A 16,735-nucleotide genomic window follows, 5' to 3' on the forward strand; every position below is an offset into this window, starting at 1 on the left:
TTAATTTAACCATAGGCGGCAAAGAATTAGCACGTACAAGATATTTTTAATTAAAGAACAGATGTATTTTTTTGAAATTTGGGTAGTATTGCTATCAATTGTAGTTAGTACGATGAATGTTACATTTGTTTAAAGTGATCACTTAAACCAGCCTATGACATTTCATAAGCCCTGTAAATACTTATACTTATTTTTTTAACCATATTCACCATATTTTCTTCACTTTTGTAAAGACATCAATCTAATCTAACTTTTTATGCAGATTTTTATTTACCGAACGTATTCATATGTAGATAAAGTATGATCAATGTAAACATCAGATATCAATATTTATCGTGAAATGGCGATATTTTCAAGAGTAAAAAGCAGACAGTTTAATAATTAATTGACCGTTTTTATTCGTTAAATAATAATAATAACAAATATTGGAATAATCGGCGAGTATGCATGAATGTGAAAGAGGCAAAGACAGATTGGTGTGGTGTTCTATTCTCTCTGCCTACCCCTGCGGAGAAGCGGCGTATTGATAAGTTAGTTAGTTAGTTTTATATATCATTCCGAGAAATAAAAATACTTTGTGTTTTGATCAACTCACATTTGTATTAACCAACTAGTTTCGGCAACAACCTGTTGCCCTCTTCGGAGTTTAATTTATGGCTAAAATATGTTATGAATAAAACACAAAGTATTTTTATTTCTCGAAATAATATATCAATATGACCCACAAAGTTAATGCTTTCAATATTCAAAACAGTTAATTTTATCCCTAAAATATAAGTTGTAAAAAGTTACGCGTCTCACTGATATTTAAATATTTATTAGAAGTATGCGAGGTGATTCAAAGAATGATTATTTATTTAAACTATGAAAGCTTTCATCTTAAAAAATGGGAGTAGAATGGGATGGGGGTAAAAACGTTACTTAGTCGCTAAATATTGAATGCCATAAAAGTGACAGTGAGAGTACTTTTGAGTTTATTGCGATGGGGAGAAGTATGAAATAATATCAACATGGCGCATGGAGAAGTGAAGAGAAAATTAGTTAAGAAAAAAATCAGTTTCATTAATTGATTCTGCAGTCACATTGTAGGAATATCTATGCATTTTCAATCAAAGTTTTATTCGGTAAATACCACTTTTTCTTAAAATATATTATGACACGTGTTTCAATGCATTCTTTAAAATGATGCGGAATGGATCGAATCGCGTGTCACAGTATATTTTTAAGAAATAGTTTTACGAGATTTACCAAGTAAAACTTAAGTAAACCAAGTAAAAAAATAAGAACTTGATTAAGCGTTTTACTGCAACATAAAGTAACCTTTCAATTATCCTCAGATATGTTTTATAGAAATTTTTTTTCAAATATGTTTTATAAAAAATATATCTGACCTACGTTGATCAGATGCAATGCCTTATGCACTATTTCATGAAGATGAGGGTTTAGAAAAGAGAAGACTTTTTCCAGGGATGGAAAGTTTGGCAAAGATGTAGAAAGGAGAGTGATTGCTGAGGACTGAATGGTGCACTGAAATCAGTCAAAGCAAATAAAAACTTGTCAGCCAACGCCAAATTGGCAAAATACAACTGAGTCCTGATACCAACCCTAACGTATGGAAGTGAAGCAGTTGGCAAAAGAAGGATTAAAGTAGACTAAACGCAGCCAAAATACAATTTTTTAGACGAATGTGCTTCCATACGATCCACATATCGCTCACTTCTTTCAAGAACATCATAAATCAAAAAACTTGATTTTTCAGGAGAACGTTTTTAAAGTTTCAGAATACAATAAAATGTATTAATGCTGCTCTAAACCTATAAATATCCAGACTTGTTTATTCTCCTTCATCTGTGAATAAAAAAATACATCATATAAACGTTTTTTATTAACAATCTTAATACCAATGGTACTTCTACGAATTTAAATAAAATAAAACTTAAAAAAAACTCAACGTACGTACGTTCCTACGTATTGTCATTTTTAAAACAAATAACCCTCAAAGCCTGTTTTTAGGCTTTTCTGCAAGTATGGCATTAAATATAATTAAGGTAGATGTAAAAATATATCCAGACCATTTGCTAATAAATATTTATTCGCTTCGTTTTGCAATTGACGGGAATCGAATCCGCAACGTCAGTTTCACAATCGAATATCTCTGAGTCTACCCAACTACGAAACGACGCCTGTCAATAACCATATGAAAAAAGTATCTCAAAAAAAGGAAAACCCTGAAAAGTAGCAATTCTACAGCAAAATATTGATCTGCTGAAAGTGTTTCAGGAAATTAGGTATAAGAAAAGGTCAATTTATCTACGTTTTGTTCGAATTGTAAGAGTGCTGACGATACGATACGAAAGGAATAAAAGTTTGTTCTCAAGTACGTGCTCGAAAAAGGCTTTAAATAAAAATACGTGTTTATCTCGAGATTTAATTTATTTATTATTATCGTTGAGAGATTTCTAAATTGATCTAAATTTGTGAGGTCTTCAAAATGCAATGCGTCGTTAATCTCGACAAATTAAAATATATTTATATTATTTTAAAAAACATTTTAACATTGCATATTAATTTTGTTAAAATACCGCGTTAATAAGTAATAATAAGTCTGTTAATTAGAAAAAAAGCTGTTTGCTCCAAAATAAGTCGACGTTATATGAAGTTCTAAAAAGTTATTTAGTAATACAGGAGTTTAGTTGTAAATAAAGAATAGTTAAGTTTTGTTTTGATAATTTTTTAAGGTATTTACTGCAACTTATGAAATTAAATAATGGGTATATAAGTTTAATTAAAAAAAAGTTTTTATTTTTGAAATCTTGATAAAAACCATTACCATATTGTAAACGTAATAAATTTTATTATTTAACTTTGCTTAAATTCATTTTCAACCCCTGCCTTGTTGAATATGCAACATATACATTTTTCTAGCTTCTCACCAGTTCAATGATGACTGTTATCATGAAATTCCGTTACTGGTCAAAACTAAAAAAAACTAACTAACTTACTAACCATCGTGTTGCTTTCTAGCAGACTACACGGAGAGAATATACCTCCACACCAATCTTTATTTGCACACAATCTTCGCCTCTTCCACATTCATAAATCTTCTTGTACATAGTGGCCAATTATTCCAACATCTGAAGTGACCACTTTCAAAGATTTGAAAAACTTGATTATGCCAAGTTTTCCTCGGTCTTCTTTTGCCTCTATTACTAAACACATACACTTCATAAATTTGTTTAGCTATCATTTCTTTAGTTCAAATAAAATAATAACTCATAAAACTAACTTATAAAAAACTGGTCAAATAAAATAAAATTGGAAAAAAACTACATGTTTCTTGTTTTATCACATCAATGAAAAGTAATTCAGAGCTTCAAAACGCACAAATTAAAATCTTGCGAAGCATCTTAAATCGATAAAGGCTTTGCCTGAAAATCCCATTTGTTTTCTTCAGCAAATACATTTTTCGAAAAGCGGTCAAAGTTAACTGGCGTGGCAAAGTAACCCCCGGTGACGGAATATCAATCACAGTAGGCCTTTCTATCACTCAGCTGAGTGTAGCTTAAGTAAAGTGTGGAGTGTTTGCTCAGCGGGAAAATGTTTTTTGGGAATAAAATAATTTAAATTCGCTTAGAGTAACCGCAATTTGTCGATTTTGTGTTACTTTTGACAATTTAATGGATATTTGATTAAAAAAAAAATTGTACTCAATTTCAACAAGCTATTGATTTCTTCCTCAACTTTAAAGTGTTAAAATAAAGTAGAATAATTATCTTGTAATTCATATATATATATATATATATATATATATATATATATATATATATATATATATATATAATGTAATGGTCAGCATGGTCAGCATGCTCGGCTACCGTTCTGGAGGTCCCGGGTTCGATTCCCAGGGGGGTTTAATAAATATAAGTGATTTTTTCACTGTAATATTTATTCAATATTACACTGGACTGGTACCTGAAGTGAAGGGCTAATCACCTTTCTTTCATGTGTAATCTATCGAGATAACACTGCGTTTATACAAAGCAGTGCCCTATGCACCATCGGGGTGTGGTAAGGGTTTTATATTTTATATATTAATATATGTATATTTATATATATATATATATATATATATATATATATATATATATATATATATATATATATATATATATATATATATATATATATATATATATATATATATATATATATATATATATATATATATATATATATATATATATATATATATATATATATATATATATATATATATATATATATATATATATATATATATATATATATATATATATATATATATATATATAAAAAACACAAACTTTTTGTTACTCGAAGCGCAGAACAAATAACGATCTTTACAACACCGGTTAGATGCGATGGAGTGCCCTATGCACTATAGGATGCGAATAGTTAGAAGAAGACTTTTCAAAAGTATTTTATCAATATCCTTTTGACCAAGGGACATCGACATTTGGGTCTCACTTTCTTCCTTTGAATTGATCTAAAATTTCACATGCATATCGTAGTCATACAGGAGAAAGTGACCAAGTGAATTTTTTACCAAAACGTGATCATTGAATATTTGATATCTTACTAGCTTAATATCGCCCTGAAAAAAATCCCAAGGAATTTTAAACATGGAAGTATAATATATTGACTTGTTAAAAATTACTAACTGCATTGATGTTTTTTTTTGCCAAGCAAAAGTGAATAAAATGGCCCTTCTGAACATTTTAAGTTTTGTTAGTTGGTAAATTTCTTCTGTACGACTACGATATGTATGTATTTAAAAAATATATATTTTTCATTTCATTCTCAAAAATTTTGAGGTCGTTATTGAAAAAAATACGAGAACCCAATTTCGTAATTCTATGTACGGATATATTAAACCGGAGGCTTGCTAATGCAAACAACATTTATCGTAAAACAATGTGTACTTAATAATACTCGTATTCTATTGTTAAATGTTTGTCATTGATTTATTAATATATCCTAGTGAGTAAATATAAATTGATTGAATTTTGTAATTATTTTCGAATGCGTAATATTCGGAACAAGCGTTACAATTCAACTAACGATAAAAGCCAATTATTAAACCTGAAATAATGATTTTTTGCTTGGGTGTTTCTAAGGAAATACGACTTTTTGAGCGAATAACAATTTGACATTAATTTAACAACATTAATGTCAAATTATTGTGATTAATCAACGTTTATAATAAATTAAATACTAAAAATAATAATCATAAATTATTTTCCAACGAACATAAAATCATGTTTGTTTAAAAATACTGTGTAGTTGTTATGTAATTAAAAACTTTTTCAAACATGACTTGTTGTTTAAAGGAACTTTGAATATTGCGCAGTATACTGTATAACCTGCTTCTATTATCCATAAAGTAATAAAATAATGAAACTATGTAGAAAAGAGGTATTTATAATTAGGGAAATTTAAAACAGATCGCATCATTCGGCCACGTCATGGCATATGTACATATGTACATATGTACATACGTCACAATACTTGTTCACAAATCTGGGTTTTCTCCACAATAGATATCAAAATTAAAGTAAACATAACTTCTTAGTGGATAAAATTCAGATTTGTGAACAAGTATTTGGACACAATCAAAATGTGTATAAAAATAATTTATTTTTACATTTTATTTTTTGACATCTCATCAAAGATTAAAAAAAATATGAGAGTCTGGGCATTTACGGGGGTGACGACCGACATATGCTTATATAACATATCGCTCACTCCTTTCAAGAACGTCATAAATAAAAAAAACTTGATTTTTCAGGAGAACGTTTTTAAATAAATAAATAAATAAATAAAGTGTAAAAATATAATACAATGTATTAAAAATAAATATCAAGCCACTTATTGAACTTTTTACTGTGCAACAGATCTTTTTAGGTAAAACCTGAAGGTTTTTTCTCCATTTCAAAAATATTGAGTATATTTGAAAAAATAATTAAACAATACATTTACTTCCAAATGCAAAAATAACACTTTCTGCCCTGTAGCGGGTAAATATAAAGGTAAAAATATGCCACTTTTCCTGGGATATGGAACATTTTATGGGCATTCCGGAAACATACACAACTGAAAATTGACGATTTTTGATTTATGACGTTTTTGAAAGGAGTGAGCGATATGTTATTTAATATTCCTTATATATGTACTAAAACGGTATAAAATTTAATTTATTCCAATCTCTAGTTATTCTTTGGGATCGCAATTCGTATCGACTATCCTCTACCTACCTACATGTGTTGTGTTTTAACCAGATAAATTGATTTGCATATGTTAAACAAATAATTTAACAGTAAATTCAGTTTACTGATGGCGACTGATTTAATTTGAATAACTCGTACCGACACCGGATAGATTGATTGCCGGTATATTGACATAACGCTGGAGTAATGTGGTCATTTTGATGGTAATAATGCATATTTTAGAGGAAATCAGATAAATCACGGATGCGTGTATAAATCACATTAATATATACATAAATTGATCGTAATATCCCCCAAAAATGACATTTCAACATAGATGAAGAAGAATATGGAAATTTATACACGTGTAACATTCACCATTCTACCTATGATGAATTGGTAAAATTGTGTAAAATGATCACTTAAATGACCGCCCATGATGACGGTCGTAAGCCCCGTAAATGCCCAGATATCCATATTCTTCTTCATTTATGTTTAAATGTCAAAAAAGAATACGAGTAATATAGTAATATATAATAATATAGTAATAATAGTTCGAAATTAATTAATTTTTATAACTACAAGCATCACTCTACACCCCCGCTATAATATTTAAATTTATTCATGGTACATCTCTACATAATTAAAATCAAATCGTAATTAAACGCTCAACGCGCTAATAATTATTGTTAAACAATTTCCGCAGTGGTTAGATAATCACTAAGGACACGGTCTACAATTATTTAATAACTATTCTAAACACAATATTTAATCAAGGACTTCGAAACAACTAATAATTGAAGGTCCTACGTAATAATTTCATCAAAGCAAAAATAATTTAATTTATTACGTAAAACCATGAAATGCTTATAAATACGTTACGTTGTTTAATATTACACATACGTTCAAAAGCCTTTTCTATAATAACATATTTTTTTATAATCTTAAAAATTGCTCTTAGACTTATGTGAACGTATACATATCGCTTACTCCTTTCAACAATATCATATATCAAAAATCGTACATTTTCCGTTTTGCATGTTTTCGGAATGCCCAGAAAATGTACAATATCCGAGCAAAAGCGGCATATTTTTAACTTAATATTTACCCGCTACAGTGAAAGTGTTGCTTTTGCATTTTGAAGAAAAGGTATTGTTTAATTATTTTTTAAATATACTAAATATTTTTCAAATGGAGAAATAACATTCAGGTTTTACCTTAAAACATATGTTGCACAGTAAAAATTCAATAAGCGGCTTGATATTTAAAAAAAATCTTATTATATTTTTAAACTATAAAAACGATCTCCTAAAAAATTAAGAGAATTAAAAATTGTGAGAAGCTGGCGGAAAGCGAACATCGTGGCTTCGCAACACTCGCGACTGGACCGGGATGAGAGAAGTGGAAGAGTTGTTCCGGACGGCGCAGGATCGCGAACATTTGCCGTAGTGTTCACTAACGTTGGGGGGACCTAACAAGCCACACGAAGATGTACGAAGAAAAAGACTATGTGCTTCAAAACGTACGAGAGATGTTTGAACATTTATTGTATGGAAGTACAGCATGGAGTTCGCAAAAGGAGGATGAAAGTAGAAGGAATGCAGTTAACCGGTTAACTGCCAAAAGCGTCTTAAGACGCATAATTTTCTGTGTTCTTTAATTTTCATACAAAAATTACGTCTTAAGACGCGCCGTTTTAAATAGGCTTTTATTAAAGAAAATCAATTATTTGAAATGTTCAAATATATTGGACGCATAGTGACATCTATTGAAGATATCTTTGCATCCTTAGAATTGAAACAGAATTTGTTTTTACCACTTTAAACGTAAATTAAAGAGACCTTTGTCGTCGGAATAACGAATGGCGCTCAGGGTTGTCCAATAATCGCCGAGTTGCCGTCACTGCCGAATCTGATGACAGTGATTTTAGTGTCGATTCTGACGATTTTTAATTTTTAAATTATCAAAATCATAGTGTGTGTGTATATACTTTTAACATTAAACTTACATAAACAATTACTTTTGACATATAATTTAGTTTTTATATTTTCTATGACAAATTTTGTGACAATCCTGCACCATGAACAATTAATTTTATGATAATGAATAAATGACTGCATGACTGGCGCGCTCTTCATTTATTTGATAAGTTTTATAAATAAACGTAATTACACTTTCAATATCTTTTTTTTGAAAGAAGGATTTATTTTTGTCGTAAAATTCGCGGCGTGCTGGGTACGGCCATACATGTACCTGCCGGTAGTTAAAAGGTTAAAATGCAAAATCTCGGATGAATGTGCGTATAATAATGATGAAGGATGTTCGAATGATGATATAAGGAAGTAATGCAAGGCTGAGATAAGCATTATCGATAAATTTAAGAAAGTATGTTGCGATGGTTGAGGAATGTGAATCAATGAGTGAAGAAAGAACAGTAAAACCAATTTAAAATGTGAATAAGGTTAGTAATAGAGGCACAGGACCGAGGAACACTTGGCATGATCAAGTATTTCATATACTTGAAGGTGGTCAGGTCAGGAGTCGGAATAATTAGCGGTTTCCAGGAGTAGATACATGAATTTGGAAGAGGCGAAGGTTGTTTGCAAATACAGATTGTTGGGCGTTTGATTCTCTCTGCTTACCCCTGCGGAGATGCGACATTACGGTTAGTTAGTTATATTAAAACGCTATAGAAAAATTCCACTGGTTGATAAAATAAAAGCCCATTTCAGCGGCGCACATGAAAATATTTTCGAATTAAATTTCACGTTTACCTGAAATTCTTTATTCCCTGGTAATTTTCATTGAACCGGAAAAACGGTTTCCGGATAATGAGCACCATGTACGAGCCTCCATTATGAAAAATCGTACATAATGCCAATGCTGTTTTTTATCGTTGTTTTAGCTGTATTTCATGCATCACTGTGAAAATAAAATAAAAATTACATTAATGCAGCGAATTTATAGTTGGATAATTTATCCAAAATTTAACAACGTGTTTGGATTGAATTCCGCTTTTATTTACAAATGTATGATAATATTTGACGCCTTTCGTCTTATTAAGACATTATCAAACACAAATTGAGTGTTAAGTCTAAGATCAATGCATAGATATAAGTTTAAAGAATTAATAAAATATGAATGTTCAATAAAACATAACTGTGTTATTAGTTTGATCAATATACCAAGGAGTTTCGAAAATTTTAGTAGTGTGGTTGTCAATCATGGGTAGAATGGTACATTTTGCACGTGTATAATCACTTAACCAGCCTATGACACGTCAAAAACACTACTGAATTAAAATATATTGTCTATACCCAAATTAACCAGCTGCCTGACATATATAAAATAGAACCCATTCGGGGATCCAAAATAAATGATCTGAAAAAATACTTTATGGAAAGATATATACATATGTAGCGATTAGTCATATTTTCTTATTTTGTTTTTACGTTATGTTTTTTTTATATTTTCTTAATTGTTATATTTTCTATTTTTTTATTTATTTGCTTCTTACTTTACGTTTTTCTCATTTATTTATTTTAAATAAGCTTCTTATGCCTATTTATTAAACCTGTTCATTGTTTTTTTTTTTAATATTTTGCCATGTATTATTAGTTTTGGTTATTTAAAAAAATATTTATTGTAACTTTATTATTTGTGTTCCAGTCTTGTTAACCTTAATCCCATGTCCCAAAATGAGAAATAGATATTACTCATCGGGAATATTATATATATATATATATATATATATATATATATATATATATATATATATATATATATATATATATATATATATATATATATATATATATATATATATATATATATATATATATATATATATATATATATATATATATATATATATATATATGACTTATATATGTAATGTGTTTTGAAAAATAAATAAACCCTGTAAATACTCAGACTTTCATATTCTTCTTCATTTATGTTGAGATGTCAAAAAATATAAAAATATCTGATAAATAATTAACCCAGATTTGTGAACAAGTATTTGGACACACTTAAAAATTATGAATTTCCATTTGTATTTACAAATATAGATGGAAATCATACAAACCACCACCACAGGAAATTTGCGGTTTCATACTTTTGAAATAATCATTGACCCACGTTTGAGTACGTAAATCCATGCAAATTTGGGGGAGTAAAGTGTTTTAGCTTTAATTTCGCTGCTAATGTGGGTCGAACTGTTAAATAGGGGATGCTGGCCAATAGGTCGATAATTGTATCAAAGTAGGTTAACAAGTTTAATTCAGCATCCCTCTCTAATATTTAGATAACGTAGAGTTTCATCATTTAATTAAACTAACCCCCTAATAGCGTAGGTGGTATTCAGTTTTAATATCCGTGTTTTCTTCTGGGTGAAAACGTTTTCATCTGATTTGGAAATACAATTTCAACAAATTGTTGGCAAAATATAATAATTCTAATTGGAATGAAAGCTAGGGTTATTGTATTTTAAATTTTCTGATTTCGTTTGTTTGTTTTTCATGCCAACAGGCTCGAGTTCACTTGTTATTTAATTTTTTTAATGTAGATGGAGAAGTTATCGAATATAGAGAATATGGAAGTTTGCGTATTAACAGGACTTTTGACCTTTCACTGTTTGATTTTATGATAAATTTATCCCTACGACCATGTCAATACAGTGAATACAATAGACAATAGCGACCCAAAAACATGTGCTTTCTCTAACTTCTATTTGAGCAATTTATTATTAAAACTTCATGAAAAAATATCCCTGCAGTAAAAATACATAACATTATTAAACTTTATGGAGTACAGGGGCAATTTTAAAACCCCAAAACATGCCAGCTCGTATCTACTACGTTGAGAAAGTTGGGACTTGTGCGCCCGGGTACCTTGCCACCGTCATGGAGTACCTGGCTGCCAAGGTGTTGGAAATGCCCATCAATGCCTCCAGTGACAACAAGAAGACCAGCATTACCTCCGCCATCTGCAGTTGAATATCCACAATGACGTGACCTTAACAAGCTGTTCTCCGGCATTACCATTACACAGTGAGGCGTCCTGTCCAACATCTTGGCCATACTCTAGCCCAAAAAGACCGAGAAGAAGACGCAACAGTACGGCGGCTCCACTTTCCTGCCTTCAGACTCAGCCGATTGACGACGTTTTTCATAAATACATTTTTAAAAATTTCTCTCATTTTCATATTCATATCATAATCCATACCTGTATAAGCGCCCTTGAGGTAGTTTTTTTACGAAAATGGCGCTAATTCCTTTACTGTCCAAGCGGCTAGACTCTGGAATGAACTACCTCTACACGTAAAAAATGCACCTTCTATTTTAACCTTCAAAAATGCCTGAAACATCATTATCTTACCTTAGAACCCTAACTATCCATCTCCTCCTCCCCTGACCCCTCCTCTCTTCCTTAAACTTTCTACCTGATTCCCTTTTCCCATGCCTTCCTTACTCTATCGTCATTTTGTTTTTCTATTCATGTTACCCTGTTTAAATTTTAAATTTGTAATTATGCTCTCTTATGTTTCTTTGTTTTTCTTGTTTCTTATCCTTGTCTTAACCTGTTCAAGCATTATCTCCCCACTAATTTCTAACAGACATCAAAAGGTACAAGCCTAGATCGTTCACACTAGTCTGTTTTTTTTGGTTGGTTGGAAGATATTGCTTTATAGCAATAAGCCCACCAATGTACACACATATTGTACAAAAAGTTCAAATAAATAAATAAATAAATCATCCATGATTATAATTATTATTATTATTATTATACATTCACGACATTTTGGGTGAGTCAAAATCTTTATTTACTAATATGGATTTCTCCACCAATAAATAAATAAATGCGCCCCTGCTAAATTAAAAACTTACTCAAATCAACGATACATTTATTTTATTTATTATTTCGGCATTCACTTTATGGTAAGACATGATGAAATTCTAAAGAAAACTTTCTTTTTACCACTTGAGTTATATTTATTTTATTTTAACGACTAGTTTTGGAAGCTATGCTTCCATCTCCAGATCTACATATAAATAAATAAAACTGAGGTGGTAAATAACAAAAGTTTTCTTTTAAATTTCAACCATACATAAGTGAACTCACACATGAACTGACATATAAATTATATTTAAATTAATTAAAGATAAAATTGAGAAATGTGTCTTTAGATGATTTGAAAATGTTAATTGAACGAGTAGAGCAAGGACACAAAAACAGATTGAAGTTTATGTAGTTGGAAATAGAAGCAGAGGAAGACCGAAGAAAATTCAGCTTGAACAAATATTACAAAAACTCCAAAGTGGTCACGTCAGGAGTTGGATTAATCGGCGGCCACGTATGAGGAAAAGTGTGAATGTGGAAGAGGTGAAACTAGTATACAAAGGCAGATTGGTGTAAACAGAATGGTGAATGTTACACGTGTATAAAATGTTGCTAAAACCAGCCTATGACAGGTCGTTAGCTCTGTAAATACTCAATCTTCCATATTATTCTTCATCTTTGTTGAGATGTTAAAATATATTTCATAAAAAGTAGAATGGTGAATGTTATGAAGTGTTACTAAAACCAGCCTAGGACGGGTCGTTAACCCTGTAAATATTTAGACTTCCAAATTCTTCTTCATCTATGTTGCGATGTTAAAACAATGGACAGAATATAACCTTAATAAATAATTTGTTTTAAAAAACGAGATTAATTATTCCTTTTTTTCAGTAAATCTAGACTTTTGAATTGGTCCTGCGATACTTAAAACTTTGCGAAATGTATAAATGAATTTAATTTAATTTATTCACAATTGTGTATCAAGTTACTTAAGTGAAACAGAACGTAAATGGGAGTGAAGAAAAGTGAGATAAAGTTATTTTCTTGTAATAATTTCAGAGAAGCAGGTGGCTGAGACGCAATGACAATAAATGTACGCTTCCCTAAGAATTGAAATTAACCCGAGGCTAGCCAAAATAAATAAAATTTCCCTTCCAACCTTCCGCGAAGAAATTCTGATTTAAGGCAATTTCAACGAGAAAAGAAAAATATATTCAATGGAAGAAAAGTGATGTTTGTATAAGAAAAGTAGCAATCGAATGTAGATTATATGTATACATGAACATATGAATACTTGATCTAATATGAATATTAGATTATTTGCAAAAAATTAAATCCGTTAACAAAATTATATATTTATTAAATTAAAATAATAATCACTTGAAACTAAATTTTTACGCTACGTACAGTTTTATGTTTTTTTTTTGTTTGTTCAAAAATGTATACAAATATATACATATCGTAGTCATACAGGAGAAAGTGACCAAGTGCATTTTTTTACAAAAACGTGATTATTGACTATTTCATATCCTACTAGCTTAATATTGCCCTGAAAAAAATCCCAAAGGATTTTGAACTTGAAAGTATAATATATTGACTTGTCAAAAATGACTAACTGCATTGATATTTATTTTCTTGACAAGCAAAAGTGACTTACCATAAATAGCCCTCCTGAACATATTACGTTATGTTAGTTGGTCACTTTCTCCTGTACGACTACGATATATATATATATATATATATATATATATATATATATATATATATATATATATATATATATATATATATATATATATATATATATATATATATATATATATATATATATATATATATATATATATATATATATATATATATATATATATATATATATACATATATATATATACACATAGATTTATAAATTTATATTCATATTTTTTGTAGAAACCCACCAAGCCACCTTATGTGTCTTGTCGGTTGAGTTTTTTTTAACATATTTAATTTTTTAAATCTATTTTAACATAATATACACAAAGGAAAAACTACTGTTCAAATTTTACAATGAATATTAAATTTTGATCATTTACCCATTGCTTTATTTTCCTTTTGCTCCATATTTTTGTTTGCTCTTTTACCTGTACTGGCAACATATTGAAAATACTCTGAACTTTGTAATGAAGTGGTCTTCTTCCATATTTATTTTATCTTATTCTTAGGTCTACGTAATACGTTTACGTAATACGTTTACGTAATTTTTGTATTCATTTATATACTAACTTAGCCCAGCTCCGCGCTTTGGCTCAGGCTGATTTAATGGAAAATAAAAATAATAAAAAGCACACATTTCTTTTATGTTAAATTCATAATACTTCACAATACGTCGCTTGGAAAAGAAAAGGAAAAACAATGAGACAAAAATGCAATCGTAAAATTGAAAATGCCAAGCGACAGCAGCTGTCAAGAAGTACGCAGTTTTCTTGCATTGCATGTATTGCATAAATATTCAACAGATGGCGCTGCCATTGCCGTACAAAAAAGTCGTTATAAAAAAAGTAATCTCAGTTAAAAACATCTGTCTCAAGTACCATAGAAAAACATAAGCGTATTCAAACGCTTTGTGTCAAAATTTCCAAGCAACCGGTGTATAACTTTAGGAAATTTGTGAGTTTGAACAAACGAGGATTTCAATATTTAATTTAAAAGGCACGAATGCCAATTGAAAATATATATGTGGTAAGCGTTTTAATGTAAGTAAGCTTTATAAGAGAACCCATTAAGAAGCTTTCGACCAAATATTCTGAATGTCGGTTTTCTCAAGTCGAGGTAAGTGGGTTTCGAGTGGTGAGAAGTAAGAGTAGAGTTAGTACCTCATTTTCTGAGTATACTTTCAATAACTTCAGTTATAAAATCAATGTTTCTAGACGAGTTTTTGTACCCTAATGGGTTAAGGTTTTTCATTTTATTTCAATTAGTTCAGTTAAGAAAAAATGTGTGGAATGAATTAAAATACATGAAAAATTTAAATATAAGGTAAACATCCACCAAAAACTCTTTAATTTAATTTTTATATCTGATTTTTTGACAAGTATACAAGACGTGTATAAGACTGATTGCCACATATCGCTCACTCCTTTCAAGAACGTCATAAATCAAAAATCGTAAATTTTCAGTTGTCCATGTTTTCGGAATGCCCAAAAAATGTACTATTTCCCAGCAAAAGAGGCATATTTTTAACTTAATATTTACCCGCTACAGGACAGAATGTTGTTTTTGTATTTTGAAGAAAAGGTATTGTTTAATTTTTTTTTAAAAATAATACTAAATATTTTTCAAATGGAGAAAAAACCTTCAGGTTTTACCTAAAAAGATCTGTTGCACAGTAAAAAGTTCAATAAGTGGCTTGATATTTATTTTTAATACATTCTGATTTTTTTTTAAACTTTAAAAACGTTCTCCTGAAAAATTAGGTTTTTTGATTTATGACGTTCTTGAAAAGAGTGAGCGATATAGGATAAAGACCAGAGCAGACAGCAAGAACCAAATCTCTTCTTAGAATTTCAGTAATGAGGACATTGAGGTGCATAACCGGAAACACGTTAAGATACCGAATAAGAAACACAAAAATATGGAAAATGTGTAGTACAAAGGATATAATCAGATGGGCAAGACAGCCAAGACAATTCTGGAATAACCATGTCAATAGAATGCAAGAAAATAGACTGGTCCGAATCGTTCTTCAAGAGAACCCAGACGGAAGAAGACAACATGGAAGACTTCTAGAGTGATGGCGTGATAGCTGCTAGTCCACGTCACAAGGAACGGGACAGATATAGACGTATATAAAAGAAAATAATAGACGGAATAGAAAGATCTATAAGAAATAAAAAGAAGAAAAAGAAATAAATCCAATTGAAAATAAATCTTATTTTGCAATTGGCGGGAATCGAACCCGCGACGCCCGTTTCGAAGGCGAGCGTCTACCCAACTAAACCAAGGATATATGATATTCATTTAATTTTTTTGAGTGTATCAAAACTTTGTTCACAATTCTGGGTTTGTCCACTTAGGAGCAGGGGTGTGCATTTCATATGTGGAGAAAAGCAGTGCCTATACCCGTGTGACATATAAAAACGCAACCAGTACCTACCTTACCTTACTATGTTGTACCTAGCTTACCTTACTACCTACCTCTACTGCCTACCCTAATGAATTCTCTGTGCATGCCACCGCTTAGGGGTTATTTATATTGACATCTCAACATAGATGAAGAAGAAAACGTTCTTATATTAATTTTTAAATAAGTTCTTAGGAAATACATGGATGAATCGAACAAAAATATTGAATTGTATTTCATTAAAAATAAATAAATATATATATATATATTTATACATAAATATATATATATATATATATATATATATATATATATATATATATATATATATATATATATATATATATATATATATATATATATATATATATATATATATATATATATATATATATATATATATATATATATATATATATATATATATATATATATATATATATATATATATATATATATATATATATATATATATATATATATATATATATATATATATATATATATACATGCACAGAGAATTCATTAGGGTAGGCAGTAGAGGTAG

General features: G+C 29.6%; 1 protein-coding gene across 1 annotated transcript in view; it reads right to left on the reverse strand.

Annotated features, from left to right (window-relative positions):
- LOC148314049 (GTP-binding protein Di-Ras2-like) overlaps positions 1 to 16,735 on the reverse strand; it is a 255,774-nt gene that overhangs the window by 60,440 nt on the left and 178,599 nt on the right. The gene's annotated exons all lie outside the window — the stretch shown is intronic.

The sequence above is a fragment of the Brachycentrus maculatus genome, unplaced genomic scaffold (genome assembly GCF_059751285.1).
Source record: "Brachycentrus maculatus isolate JH-2025_06_01 unplaced genomic scaffold, ASM5975128v1 h1tg000002l, whole genome shotgun sequence".
Lineage (NCBI taxonomy): Eukaryota > Metazoa > Arthropoda > Insecta > Trichoptera > Brachycentridae > Brachycentrus > Brachycentrus maculatus.